This window comes from Schistocerca serialis, chromosome 4 (assembly GCF_023864345.2).
Source record: "Schistocerca serialis cubense isolate TAMUIC-IGC-003099 chromosome 4, iqSchSeri2.2, whole genome shotgun sequence".
Classification (NCBI taxonomy): domain Eukaryota; kingdom Metazoa; phylum Arthropoda; class Insecta; order Orthoptera; family Acrididae; genus Schistocerca; species Schistocerca serialis.
Genome location: NC_064641.1, coordinates 822,921,072 through 822,936,354, shown reverse-complemented (window position 1 = coordinate 822,936,354; position 15,283 = coordinate 822,921,072). Strand labels below are relative to the sequence as shown.

Sequence of the window (15,283 nt, the reverse complement as noted above, 5' to 3'; positions counted from 1 at the left end):
CAGGCGTGAATGGAGGGACGAATGGAGACGTGTCGTCTTCAGCGATGAGAGTCGCTTCTGCCTTGGTGCCAATGATGGTCGTATGCGTGTTTGGCGCCGTGCAGGTGAGCGCCACAATCAGGACTGCATACGACCGAGGCACACAGGGCCAACACCCGGCATCATGGTGTGGGGAGCGATCTCCTACACTGGCCGTACACCACTGGTGATCGTCGAGGGGACACTGAATAGTGCACGGCACATCCAAATCGTCATCGAACCCATCGTTCTACCATTCCTAGACCGGCAAGGGAACTTGCTGTTCCAACAGGACAATGCACGTCCGCATGTATCCCGTGCCACCGAACGTGCTCTAGAAGGTGTAAGTCAACTACCCTGGCCAGCAAGATCTCCGGATCTGTCCCCCATTGAGCATGTTTGGGACTGGATGAAGCGTCGTCTCACGCGGTCTGCACGTCCAGCACGAACGCTGGTCCAACTGAGGCGCCAGGTGGAAATGGCATGGCAAGCTGTTCCACAGGACTACATCCAGCATCTCTACGATCATCTCCATGGGAGAATAGCAGCCTGCATTGCTGCGAAAGGTGGATATACACTGTACTAGTGCCGACATTGTGCATGCTCTGTTGCCTGTGTCTATGTGCCTGTGGTTCTGTCAGTGTGATCATGTGATGTATCTGACCCCAGGAATGTGTCAATAAAGTTTCCCCTTCCTGGGACAATGAATTCACGGTGTTATTATTTCAATTTCCAGGAGTGTAGATAATATGGAAGTTGTGTTAAATTGTTGTTGTTGTTGTGGTCTTCAGTCCTGAAACTGGTTTGATGCAGCTCTCCATGCTACTCTATCCTGTGCAAGCTTTTTCATCTCCAAGTACCTACTGCAACCTACATCCTTCTGAATCTGCTTAGTGTATTCATCTCTTGGTCTCCCTCTACGATTTTAACCCTCCACGCTGCCCTCAAATACTAAATTTGTGATCCCTTGATGCCTCAGAACATGTCCTACCAACCGATCCCTTCTTCTGGTCAAGTTGCGCCACAAACTTCTCTTCTCCCCAATCCTATTCAATACTTCCTCATTAGTTATGTGATCTACCCATCTAATCTTCAGCATTCTTCTGTAGCACCACATTTCGAAAGCTTCTATTCTCTTCTTGTCCAAACTATTTATCGTCCATGTTTCACTTCCATACATGGCTACACTCCACACAAATACTTTCAGAAATGACTTCCTGACACTTAAATCAATACTGGATGTTAACAAATTTCTCTTCTTCAGAAACGCTTTCCTTGCCATTGCCAGCCTACATTTTATATCCTCTCTACTTCGACCATCATCAGTTATTTTGCTCCCCAAATAGCAAAACTCCTTTACTACCTTAAGTGCCTCATTTCCTAATCTAATTCCCTCAGCATCACCCGACTTAATTAGACTACATTCCATTATCCTTGTTTTGCTTTTGTTGATGTTCATCTTATATCCTCCTTTCAAGACACTGTCCATTCCATTCAACTGCTCTTCCAAGTCCTTTGCTGTCTCTGACAGAATTACAATGTCATCGGCGAAGCTCAAAGTTTTTATTTCTTCTCCATGGATTTTAATACCTACTCCGAATTTTTCTTTTGTTTCCTTTACTGCTTGCTCAATATACAGATTGAACAACATCGGGGAGAGGCTACAACCCTGTCTTACTCCCTTCCCAATCACTGCTTCCCTTTCATGTCCCTCGACTCTTATAACTGCCATTTGGTTTCTGTACAAATTGTAAATAGCCTTTCGCTCCCTGTATTTTACCCCTGCCACCTTCATAATTTGAAAGAGAGTATTCCAGTTAACGTTGTCAAAAGCTTTCTCTAAGTCTACAAATGCTAGAAATGTAGGTTTGCCTTTCCTTAATCTTTCTTCTAAGATAAGTCGTAAAGTCAGTATTGCCTCACGTGTTCCAGTGTTTCTACGGAATCCAAACTGATCTTCCCCGAGGTTGGCTTCTACTAGTTTTTCCATTCGTCTGTAAAGAATTCGTGTTAGTATTTTGCAGCTGTGACTTATTAAGTTGATAGTTCGGTAATTTTCACATCTGTCAACACCTGCTTTCTTTGGGATTGGAATTATTATATTCTTCTTGAAGTCTGAGGGTATTTCGCCTGTCTCATACATCTTCCTCACCAGATGGTAGAGTTTTGTCAGGACTGGCTCTCCCACGGCCGTCAGTAGTTCCAATGGAATATTGTCTACTCCGGGGGCTTTGTTTCGCCTCAAGTCTTTCAGTGCTCTGTCAAACTCTTCACGCAGTATCATATCTCCCATTTCATCTTCATCTACATCCTCTTCCATTTCCATAATATTGTCCTCAAGTACATCGCCCTTGTATAGACCCTCTATATACTCCTTCCACCTTTCTGCTTTCCCTTCTTTGCTTAGAACTGGGTTTCCATCTGAGCTCTTGATATTCATACAAGTCGTTCTCTTATCTCCAAAGGTCTCTTTAATTTTCCTGTAGGCGGTATCTATCTTACCCCTAGTGAGATAGGCCTCTACATCCTTACATTTGTCCTCTAGCCATCCCTGCTTAGCCATTTTGCACTTCCTGTCGATCTCATTTTTGAGACGTTTGTATTCCTTTTTGCCTGTTTCACTTACTGCATTTTTATATTTTCTCCTTTCATCAATTAAATTCAATATTTCTTCTGTTACCCAAGGATTTCTACTAGCCCTCGTCTTTTTACCTACTTGATCCTCTGCTGCCTTCACTACTTCATCCCTCAAAGCTACCCATTCTTCTTCTACTGTATCTATTTTCCCCATTCCTGTCAATTGCTCCCTTATGCTCTCCCTGAATCTCTGTACAACCTCTGGTTCTTTTAGTTTATCCAGGTCCCATCTCCTTAAATTCCCACCTTTTTGCAGTTTCTTCAGTTTTAATCTACAGGTCATAACCAATAGATTGTGGTCAGAGTCCACATCTGCTCCTGGAAATGTCTTACAATTTAAAACCTGGTTCCTAAATCTCTGTCTTACCATTATATAATCTATCTGGTACCTTTTAGTATCTCCAGGGTTCTTCCATGTATACAACCTTCTTTCATGATTCTTAAACCAAGTGTTAGTTATGATTATGTTGTGCTCTGTGCAAAATTCTACCAGGCGGCTTCCTCTTTCATTTCTGTCCCCCAATCCATATTCACCTACTATGTTTCCTTCTCTCCCTTTTCCTACACTCGAATTCCAGTCACCCATGACTATTAAATTTTCGTCTCCCTTCACAATCTGAATAATTTCTTTTATTTCATCATACATTTCTTCAATTTCTTCGTCATCTGCAGAGCTAGTTGGCATATAAACTTGTACTACTGTAGTAGGTGTGGGCTTCGTATCTATCTTTGCCACAATAATGCGTTCACTATGCTGTTTGTAGTAGCTTACCCGCATTCCTATTTTCCTATTCATTATTAAACCTACTCCTGCATTACCCCTATTTGATTTTGTGTTTATAACCCTGTAGTCACCTGACCAGAAGTCTTGTTCCTCCTGCCACCGAACTTCACTAATTCCCACGATATCTAACTTCAACCTATCCATTTCCCTTTTTAAATTTTCTAACCTACCTGCCTGATTAAGGGATCTGACATTCCACGCTCCGATCCGTAGAATGCCAGTTTTCTTTCTCCTGATAACGACATCCTCTTGAGTAGTCCCCGCCCGGAGATCCGAATGGGGGACTATTTTACCTCCGGAATATTTTACCCAAGAGGACGCCATCATCATGTAATCATACAGTAAAGCTGCATGCCCTCGGGATAAATTACGGCTGTAGTTTCCCCTTGCTTTCAGCCGTTCGCAGTACCGGCACGGCAATGCCGTTTTGGTTATTGTTACAAGGCCAGCTCAGTCAATCATCCAGACTGTTGCCCTTGCAACTACTGAAAAGGCTGCTGCCCCTCTTCAGGAACCACACGTTTGTCTGGCCTCTCAACAGATACCCCTCCGTTGTGGTTGCACCTACGGTACAGCTATCTGTATCGCTGAGGCACGCAAGCCTCCCCACCAACGGCAAGGTCCATGGTTCATGGGGGGGTGTGTTAAATTAGAAACTTGAAACATGGGTTGAACAGAAAAAAAACATAAGGGTGTTGTTCATATTAATGAAGTAGTCAGTAATGCTAGTGCTTACAAGTTTCATAACTTTTCTGGTAAAGGTAGTATACATCCTGTTGCTTTCATTCATTACTTTGAGGGCATCATACCTGACAACATGACAGAACAGCAGATAATCAAATTTGTAGCCAGTTGATTTGAAGGGGACGAAATATCATGGGGAAGAGGAGCCAGTAACACTTGTAAAACACACCAAGAAATTATTAGCGCATTTTTAAACCAACACTGATCCATAAGTACACAAAACAGTATAAGAACAGAAATATATGAAGCTAGGAGCTTTGAAAACAGTGGCTGTGATAGTTTTAAGGAGTTCTTTCAGCACTACTGGGAAAAGAACCAGTATTTAACTGATCCTTTATGTGAATCTGACTTGGTAGAAATAATAGTTCTTTAGTTTCTAGTGTCTGTACAGGAGAAACTAATTCATGTCCACAAGAGTGAAGTTAAGAACCTCCTGTATATATTAGAACAGCTGGACATGCTTTCAGGCAACAAGCAAGTTCTGGAAGGATGGCATAAAAACAGGTGGTGTGCAGACTGCTACAACGACTGTGACTCAAACAGGAATAGCATGTTGAATAATAATAATGAGCAAGGTAGAAGGAAGTTACTGCTGTGGGGCCCGATGCAAGGTTATAAACAAGCAGATTTTATTGGAATTTACACTGCAGGAAAAGACATTCACTTTTAATGTCATGGTAATGACCGGTCTGTGTGTCAATTTAATCCTGGGAGCAGATTGGTTAATTGCTAATAGATCAATGTTAGATTTTGCTGAAGGTGTAATGAAAATGAAAGAGGGACAGGAGGAAAATGTATAAAATTTTGAGGGAACCAAGGACCACAGTATGATGAAAGAAATACCAGAATAAGAGTACTCAGGGAACAGATGTGTTGGGGCCTCAAATCAAGAGAAAACCTAAGTTTATTTACAAGAGTAGAGTCACAGGAGGAAGTAAGCATTGAGATTAGGATCACAGAAAAGATGGCAAGCATTAAAGGTTTAACTGTACAACAAGCCTATGAGCTAGAACACATATTACTACAGCACAAAAGAGCAATTTCAAAGAAACCAGGCTGCATGAAAGACTATGAGTATTGTTTTCAAGTAAAGCCACATAACCCCTTTAGGTTTAACCCCCATTACATTCCACTGGCAAAAAAGGAAGCTGTGGACAAAAAAATTAAAAAGATGATTGAATGTAAAGTAATAGAACACTCCCAAAGTAATTACAGTAGCCCTCTCATCATTGTAAGAAAGAAGGATAACTCACTTAGAATTATGCTCAATGCCAGGTTATTGAACAAAATAATACAGCCACAAGTGGATCAGCTTGAAGGTGCAGAAGTTTAACGGCATCAAGATATCGACAAGCATACACTTGACTGCCAGCTTCTGGCAAACACCTCTATTTCAGGAATGTAAAAAATATACAGCGTTTGTGTATGGAGGAAGAAGTTATCATTTCAGAGTGTTGCCATTTGGTCTGAAAACATCAACATCAGCCTTCATATGCATGTTGGACAAAGTGCTAGTAAAACAACTACTAAACAAAATCACAGTCTACATTGGTGACGTTCCAATTATTGTCGAAAGTTGAGAGAAATATCATGAAATATTCAAACTGGTTCTTGATAAATTGGAGAAGAATAACATTAGTGCCAACCTAGCCAAGTCCGAATTTGGAAAAGGTGAAATTAAAATTTTAGGGCATGTCATTTCAGCCAAAGGCATCAAGCCTGACCCTGACATACTTGAAGCCATTAGAAATTTTCCACAGCCTAAGACCAAAAAGCAGATTAAAGCATTTTTAGTGCTCACCAGATGCTGTCATAAATTTGTGAACAATCAAGTACTCAATGCACAGGCATTGCTAGGATTAACTAAAAAGAAAGCCACTTGGGTGAGGACTAAAGAGGGCAGAGAAGAGTTTCAAAAGATCAAAGATGAATTATGTAACAGTATCATGTTAACCTACCTGAATTTAAATGAGTCATTCTGCATTTTTGCAAGACAGTTCAGAACACAGTTTAGAGGCTTGTCCTTGCCAGTTTATTGAAAATAATGAGAAAATAGAAAAGAATACCATATGTTTTGCCAGTAGAGTATTAAATAAATAGGAAAGAAGATATTCTGTCACAGAATTTGCATTCAAGAAATTTAGATATTATGTCATGAGCAAAACAGTTAAGGTTCACAGGGATCATAAAGCACTATCTTTCCTTATGGATTGGAGACTGATCCACAACAAACTGACCAGATGGGCCACTGCTCTCCAGGAGTATGATTTAACTATGGAGTACCTTTCTGGAGAAAATAACGTAGTGACAGATGCCTTATTTAGGTTAACTGTTGGAATGGACAAAGTGGACTTTATTGATTCAGGACAAAAGGAGGTATCAATTATGTACCTCACACAAGTAAAGAATGAGGACAAAATTTGAGTCATCCTACAAAACCTAAGAAGGGAACAAAATAAGGATGAGGATATTAAGCTTATCAAAGCAGAGTGGAGTAAGAATACTAACAGTAAAATCAGGAAATATTATATGATTCAGTAAATAAAGGGATCTTATATAGGAGAGAAGATCTTGAGAAAAAGCAGTGAAAGGTCTACTGGCTGAAATAGTGGATGAGTAGCCTAATTTGGTCTATACACTGCATGTATGCACACTTTGGTTTGAAAAAATGCACACATGAGGTAAATGAAAGCTGCTACTTCAGAAATATTGAAAAGAAGGTCAGAGCAGTATTGAAAACGTGCATTAAATGTTAGAAGACCAAGACGTCTAACTCTAGCAATAGAGCAATAGAATAGAAATGCAGAACATGATTTTTACCAGAGCATTAGAAAAGGTCTGCATTGATTTATATGGCTCCCTTCCAACATCACGAGGAGGATATAAATATCTATTTGTGGTGCTGGCTATCTTGTCAACGCCTGTGAAATTGTATTCGTTGAGAAAGGCCACTGGTAAGTCTGTAACAGACAAAATAAAGAATTACTGTGTTACTAATGTAGGGAAACCCAAGAGAATCATTAGCAATAAAGGAAAGCAGTTCACTTCAGTGTATTGGAAGCGAATGTTGAACGACTTAGACATAAAACCCATTTACATTTCAAAGTACCATCCTCAATCCAACATGAGCAAGAAAGTGGTGAGAGGGCTCAATAGATTATTTAGAACCTACTGTGCTAAGAAACATTATATGTGGATAGAATATGTGGAAGAGTTTGAATGAATAATCACTGAGTTGCCTCACTTGACCACAGAACTACCACCACAGGAACTGATGACAGGGTGGAGGGTGCCCAGTATTATTGAGCAAATAGTTAGCTTTCCACTCAGAGATGAATTATCTACTCAAGAGAAAAGAGACCTGGTGTTAAAGAGGACAAAGGAAAAGCTGGCTAAACATAAGAGTAAACATCATCAGCAAATCAAACAGGTATTTCCTGAACTGATGCTAATTAAGTCCAAACTGAGGTCCTCAAAAATCAGTTTGAAAACCAAGAAGTTCCATGAAACATATGAGGGTCTGTATAGGATAATTAGATTGGCTCACCCCTAGTAATGTTGAGGTGGCCAGCCCAAAGACAGGACAGAGCAAAATTGTTGATATCAAAAAGTTTCATCAGAAACAGAGAAACTTCAGGGGGCAATAGCACTCTCTGCATTGCTGGGTAGCTGACACCTATCAGAGTTTTCATGCTGCTAGTTCTTCCCTCTTCATCATTCTGAGCTAAAATCTGCCATCTATCCTTCTCCTCTATACAAGATACAAGGGAAATCCCCAAAGTAGGGTCCTGTTTATTTCTATAATGGTTTACATCAGTTTACAGCTTGAAAATTTAGCTATTTTTCGACATAATCACCATTTATGTCGTTTTATTTTTGTAGACGCTGTGGCAGTTTTTGTATGTCCATGTCACTCCACTCGCCACCATACTGTTCAGAAAGTTATAAACCTCTTCTTTCACCTTGTCGTTGGAGCTGAATCGCTTTCTGGCCAGATGTTCTTTTAACCTAGGGAACAGGTGATAGTCACTGGGCACCAAGTCAGGACTATAGGGTGAATGGATGATTATGTTCCACTGAAACTGTTGCAGGAGAGCAACGGTTTGCCAAGCGATGTGTGGGTGAGCCTTGTCACGGAGAATGCATATGCTCTTGCTCAACATTCCTCTTCTCCAGTTCTGAATTGCCCGTTTGAGTTTTTTCAGAGTCTCACAGTAACTGTCAGCATTAATTGTGGTCCCAGCGATTCAGCTCCGATAACAAGATGAAAGAAGAGGTTCATAACTTTCTGAACAGCATGGCAGCAAGCTGGTATGACATGGGTATACAAAAACTGTCACAGCATCTACAAAAATGCAGTGACAGAAATGGTGATTATGTCAAAAAATAGCTAAATGTTCAAACAGGTCTATGTACTTATAAAAAAATAGGAAACCTTACTTTTGGGATTACCCTCATAAAAACATAAAAAAGAGACAAAAAAGGAATCAATTGAAACAAAAGACATACTAATTGAAAATTCAAGCAACTGATCATAGACTATACTATGTACAACAAAAGACGACATTCAGCATAAAGTTTGCAAAACAAGTACAGAATCTAGGCTATAAGACCTAAAATCATCATGCATATAAGCAGGAGAACACCGTATATACAAAACTTTTTATGTATGTTATGAAACACAAAGAAAAGGCACAGTTAAAATGATGATGAAAGAGTTCTGGATCGACCACAGATGTCAAGCACTCGTATATAAATGATAATGAAAAAGATTTGGATTGACCACAGAAGTCGACCACTCATATATGATGATAGGGAATAGGAAGGTAATAAGCAATGTGAGAGTTGGTCACACATTTAGGGATTAGTAGGTGAGGTATTTCTGCGGAAGCATTGCCATTAAGTGTATCACAATGCAGAAATGTTACCCACACAGCTAATGAACACAAGACATGAATCTCACATAGGACACAAACAATAATAAGTACTGAGGTTCAAATACATAAATCACATCAGAATTCTTTGTTATATTCATAGTGTTTACATGACTGCGCACCAAAGTCCATAATAAGCTATGACCAAATTAAAGGCCGGCCAGTGTGGCCATACGGTTCTAGGCGTTTCAGTCTGGAACCGCGTGACCGCTCCGGTCGCAGGCTCAAATCCTGCCTCGGGCATGGATGTGTTTGATGTCCTTAGGTTAGTTAGGTTTAAGTAGTTCTAAGTTCTAGGGGACCGATGACCATAGATGTTAAGTCCCATAGTGCTCAGAGCCATTTGAACCATTTTTGAACCAAATTAAAGCAACAAGATTTGCTTAGCTATTTTTCTCTGTTCTCACGATCTAGGGTATCTTCAGTTCTCTCAAAAGACCTGTGAATCTTGTTTGAATGCCTAGTTAAGTTACTGAACAAAATGAAAATTAAACCTGAAGTATGAAATGAGAGCTATTCTCATATCATTTTGATTCTCAATACCTAGACATAAGATAGCAGTGCATCAAGTGCCAGTATAAACTTTAATGGAAGTGAGCTCTGACTGGGATGATTCACACCTGATGTGTAACAGCAGAATATTAACAGGTGGTGGGAGAGTTCACTGACCAATGTGTCAAGGTTAGGAATAGGAAATCAAAACATTAGCCACGTGAGGAGACAATTCAAATGAAAGCCCTGCAGTCACCACAGCAATGACAAAGACTATTTAAATTTTATTGTATTGTATTCAATGCAACATTGTGTATATTGTAAAACTATGTAACATTTATGTATGAATTTTATGTAAGGACACTTATATGCTGACATAATTTAGAGTATTTTGAAGCTATGTGATAGTAAACAACACATATGGATGGTCTAGTGCTATTAGTAAAAAAAAATGTGAGTACTATTAGATAAAAGTGTACAGCAGTGGGCTGATGTTAGATAAAAAAAACAGTGTTATTAGGTAAAATTGGACAGCATTGTGCTGATGAGCAACGTGTGTTGTGTAAAGATGGGCAGCATTGTGCTGACCGACACATATTGTTTAGTTTCTAACATATATAAACATCAATAAGTGTAGAGAGTGTTTATAAGAGATTTAATGATCCAGGTGTCAATGTTTATTGTTGAATAACAAGATTATAGAAAATATAAAGGACAGCTATGAGCTGATAATCATAAATGATATTTTGTAGCAAGAAGTAGTTCATGACATAATGTGTGCTTAGTTAAGGTTTTTTGGTAGACTTACAATGAGAAAGTATGTGTTTAGCATTAGTAAGTCCATCGTTTTGGTTAATTGAGATGATCTTTGAGAGAGAGCATTTTCTTGTTTTTTTTTTTTTAAAGAATTTCCATGAATGAGAGAGTAGGGGAGCTACTGAGAGATGGAAACTTTAATTTTTTCCAAAATTTGGGGCAAAATTTTCTCATTTTCCATCTTTTTAGTTGCCTTCAAGAACAGGTCAATTTTGGAAATCAAAGAAGGAGGTGGATGTGTGATATTCCTGGCTGTGGTTGCCAGTATTTTATTTTGCTAAGAGCTCATCTTGATGCAGCTTGATACACATGAAGTAGCATATGGTACAAAAGTGGAATGAGGTACAAGCGAAAGATGGTACAGTATGTACCAGTCCCATGGGAGAGACTGCCAACTGTACTGAACTTTCCAGAATGAGATTCACTCTGCAGCGGAGTGTGCGCTGATACGAAACTTCCTGGCAGATCAAAACTGTGTGCCCGACCGAGACTCGAACTCGGGAACTTTGCCCTTCGCGGGCAAGTGCTCTACCAACTGAGCTACCGAAGCACGACTCACGACCGGTACTCACAGCTTTACTTCTGCCAGTACCTCGTCTCCTACCTTCCAAACTTTACAGAAGCTCTCCTGCGAACCTTGCAGAACTAGCACTCCTGAAAGAAAGGATATAGCGGAGACATGGCTTAGCCACAGCCTTGGGCTATATCCTTTCTTTCAGGAGTGCTAGTTCTGCAAGGTTCGCAGGAGAGCTTCTGTAAAGTTTGGAAGGTAGGAGACGAGGTACTGGAAGAAGTAAAGCTGTGAGTACCGGTCGTGAGTCGTGCTTTGGTAGCTCAGTTGGTAGAGCACTTGCCCGCGAAAGGCAAAGTTCCCGAGTTCGAGTCTCGGTCGGGCACACAGTTTTAATCTGCCAGGAAGTTTCATATCAGCGCACACTCCGCTGCAGAGTGAAAATCTCATTCTGGAAACATCCCCCGAGGCTGTGGCTAAGCCATGTCTCCGCTATATCCTTTCTTTCAGGAGTGCTAGTTCTGCAAGGTTCGCAGGAGAGCTTCTGTAAAGTTTGGAAGGTAGGAGACGAGGTACTGGCAGAAGTAAAGCTGTGAGTACCGGTCGTGAGTCGTGCTTCAGTAGCTCAGTTGGTAGAGCACTTGCCCGCGAAAGGCAAAGTTCCCGAGTTCGAGTCTCGGTCGGGCACACAGTTTTAATCTGCCAGGAAGTTTCTGTACTGAACTTGTTTAGGACTGGTTGGCACATTCAGGTGCCAGGAGCCAAAATGCCTAACTGCTCTTATTCATTATTTATATACTTTTCATTGTTTTATCCCAGTATTTAGTATGGCAATCTCTCACGGTTACCCTGTGAGCCTATCATTTTTGTTTATTAAATTTCACTACTTTGGAGAAACATAAGAGTAGCGATATTGCAACTGAAGTGCTTCAGACAACTTCGGGTCACTGTAGCATTCCTGGGAGATAAGGTACTTCGACTGCACTAGTCACTCTATTTCAGGTGATCTGGAGGGCCGGACATGTATCTCTGTTTCGTGCATTACTCAGATGTGAATATGTAATAGTCACTCTGTTTTGGGTGTTCTTCAGAGCTGGACATGTTGTACTCTATATAAGGTTGTGACTATGTAATACTTTTTCTATCTAGAGCATAATGGAGAGCCGGACATATGTATCATATTTCGGAAGTTGGATGGAAAAGTTACCATACAATTAAGAAAACTATGTAGAGTGTTGTAAAAGACGGTGTAAATGTGTGAATATTTGAATAATAACTAAACAAGATACATTAATGAGAAGTGTTGCCTACAATCATTGTCAGTACTACAGATCTTGCCCTCTGTAGATACAGAGACAAACCTGGGCAAGTGCACCCCGCAAAAAGCACGATTTTAGGTTTGAACTGACAGTATAGCAGCCTTCGCTGAAGATGATCCCACGACCAACAAACTGTCTTCTGCGCCGGGGACTCAACGGCAGAAGATGACAGGTTGGTGGAAAGAACGATCAGAGACCAATCTCTCCAGATCTCTCCAGCTTCCTAGTCTGACTTCCAAAGGGACACATAATTTATAGCATGTTTGAGATATATTTGACTGTACTATTTGCTTGTTAGTCTTTCCTAAATTGGTCATTTTTATTCATTTTGATTAACTAATTAATCATCAGTTGGTTCAGTTGAAGGAATTTTGGAATAATTACCTGAATCATTTGCATTTTATTAGTGCTTTTGTACGTGTGCAATAAAAAATTGTTGGTTTGTGAAGTAACAAATGACTTGTGATAAATGGCCTGCATTTTTCCCAAGCCCGTTTTGTTATTCCCTTACCATGGTGCGTCCACTGACATTTCAATGATGGCAGAGCATGGTTGTCATCTGAAAAGTCATTTCTTACTGTTTATCTACTACATTGTGTCTAACACATTGCATGGTAATTGTTCCAGATTTGAGTCAGCGTGATGGAGAACTGGGCTTGTGTTGTGTTATCTTATCTTCAGCATGAGCAACATCAATATGAATTATGGCTAAGGAAAGAAGTTGATGGCGGGGGGGGGGGGGGGGGGGGCTCCCTGAACTTGTGGCTCATTTGCTCAATGTCTGGTCCAGTCCAGCTGATGTCATGACAGTTACTACTGGCGAGGTAGATGTTGCGATGTCTACTTGTTCTTCTGCCTTACAGGAACTTTATCAAAATTTGAACTTTCTCAGGGATAGCAACCCCACCTGGTAAACATTGCTCATGATACAACCTCAACTTTACTGTTGGAGAATCATTTGACTGATTTAGGGGTTCTCCAACTTAGTTGCAGCAGGAGGCAGTTGATAAATTGAGGTTCAGAAATTGTTAATTGCAACTAGTACCTTAGGGTTGGAAGAATTCTTTATAACCAGGTGGCAGATTTGTCATCGGCTAACTTAGACCTGGGGACTCAACCTTAGCCCATGTTGCTCCTACCTTTCCCAAATTGCATAACCCCATCATGTATTTGTTAAAGGATATTCATTGATCATTTACATCAGGTTAAGCGTATATTGTGGTTAACTGTTCATTTTGAACATCATGTTGATGCTTTTAAGGTATCTCACACCATTTTTCATAGTTGGTTGTACCCATTAGCCCATGGCTTCTTAAGTGATATTTTGATCGAGGCTCTTCAGAGTCGAGGTTAACTGATTTCAGACAGCGTTTTCTCCAAGAAAAATTGTCGCTGAATCCCTGCAGTGAATCAGAACGGACGCATTATAGGTTTTTCTTCCCTTTATAGAGCGTGTTCGCACTGCAGTTGGCGCCCTACGGATGACCTTTGCAGAATATTTGATACTTTCTACCATCTTAGAAGGGATGAGACCTGAGGACCGGACATCTGTAATTTTTGCCAGTAGGCCTACCACCTTTTCTGAATTAAATGTGTTAGTTGGTTCAATTGAAGCCTTACAGTTTGCTGATGAACAGCGGGGTCTGGATAAGCGGGAGTGAGTTTTAGTCTTCCCTCACTTAAGGGGCTCCGGAACGCCCTATACTTGCAATGTTAAAATAACGCTTATAAATTATATCTTTCCTCACAAAGTATTTGAGGTAGGAAGTTGAACTTTTTACAGATTATTTATTGGAATATGGGCTACAACTTAACACAGGGATTTTACAAAATTTTAGTTCAGTTATTAAAGATGATTTTTTTTCAATTGTAATGAAAATTCACAACATTTTTTTGCAATTTTTGATTTATATATTCAAAAATATACAGTTTTTTGGAAAAATGCTGTGTTAAATTATGCAGAAGGTACTGTGTAACATTTACTGAAAGTTTGAAACAAATATGTTTGGAAGATCCTTAGAAAACATGTAATTAGTATGAGAAAATAAAAGTTTGGGGAATCGAGCGACAAAGATTGGATTAACTTTTTAGTGCATTCCAGGTCCATAGGATGGATTATCTTCATCCTCTGCAAACTCCTCCTCCAGCTTTCTCTTGTTCCTCCTCCTGTTTACTCTTGCTTGTATTTCTAGACTCTTTACAGCCCTGTCTGCAGCCTGAAGGCGTTCCTTGTCTAAAGCAAGCATCGCTCGTTGTTGTGTTCGTAGATTTTGCTACCATTTTCTTCAGTTGCAGTTACTGCAACACTGTTCCAAAAGGTAGTCATGTATGAACACTTATCACATTTCAGTTGTATTTCACTAGCAAGTCCTACGTGCTTTATTATGGAGAGTTCCAGACCAGCTTCACTACAATGAATACATCTTATACAGTTTGAAAAAATTCCTTTGAGAACCGACATATCAAATATTTCATTCACATTCGATTCACCCATAAGACATTCATAGTTTTCACTCATTGAACCAAGCTTCTTCTGTGAAGTATTTTCTTTCCCACTTTGACTGCTATGGGCAGGTGTACTTGAGAGGTTAGGTTCACTCACTTGGTTATCGTCTTTATTGTTTACAGTAATAACACATACCTTTGGCTTTCCAACATTTCTCCTTTTCTTAAAAGCCTTCAGAGGATTTCTAATAACTTTACTTTTACTCATTATTATACTTCAACAAAACAGAGACTCAAGAAACAGAATTAATTACGAATATTTTCGAGATAACAACAGAGTAAATAAACATGAAACAATCGACAATCACACCAGCGATATATATTGAACCATCACAGGTTAGCCACAACACATACTTTATCTCACATCACTAAAATGTACCTGATGAACACGGACGTTAATAATAACACCGTTTGACAGCAGTTTAACAGTGCCACAGTGGGTCACGCCCATGTAGAACACATTTCAAAAAAAAATTTAAAAATAGTTGTAGTCTTCGGAATTGAATAAATTATATATCTATTA

At 39.9% G+C, this 15,283-nt stretch overlaps 1 long non-coding RNA gene across 2 annotated transcripts in view; it reads right to left on the bottom strand.

Moving 5' to 3' along the window:
- Positions 1-15,025, bottom strand: part of LOC126474974 (uncharacterized) — a 57,406-nt gene extending 42,381 nt beyond the window's left edge. Inside the window, exons 1-2 of one of the 2 annotated variants that reach the window (XR_007586617.1) lie at positions 14,897-15,025; positions 7,004-7,143 (exon numbers count right to left, since the gene is read on the bottom strand). This is a non-coding gene — a long non-coding RNA (uncharacterized LOC126474974). The remainder of the gene's footprint in view (positions 1-7,003; positions 7,144-14,896) is intronic. The other variant, XR_007586616.1, reaches the window with a different exon arrangement.
- Between the last annotated feature and the right edge of the window lie 258 nt (positions 15,026-15,283).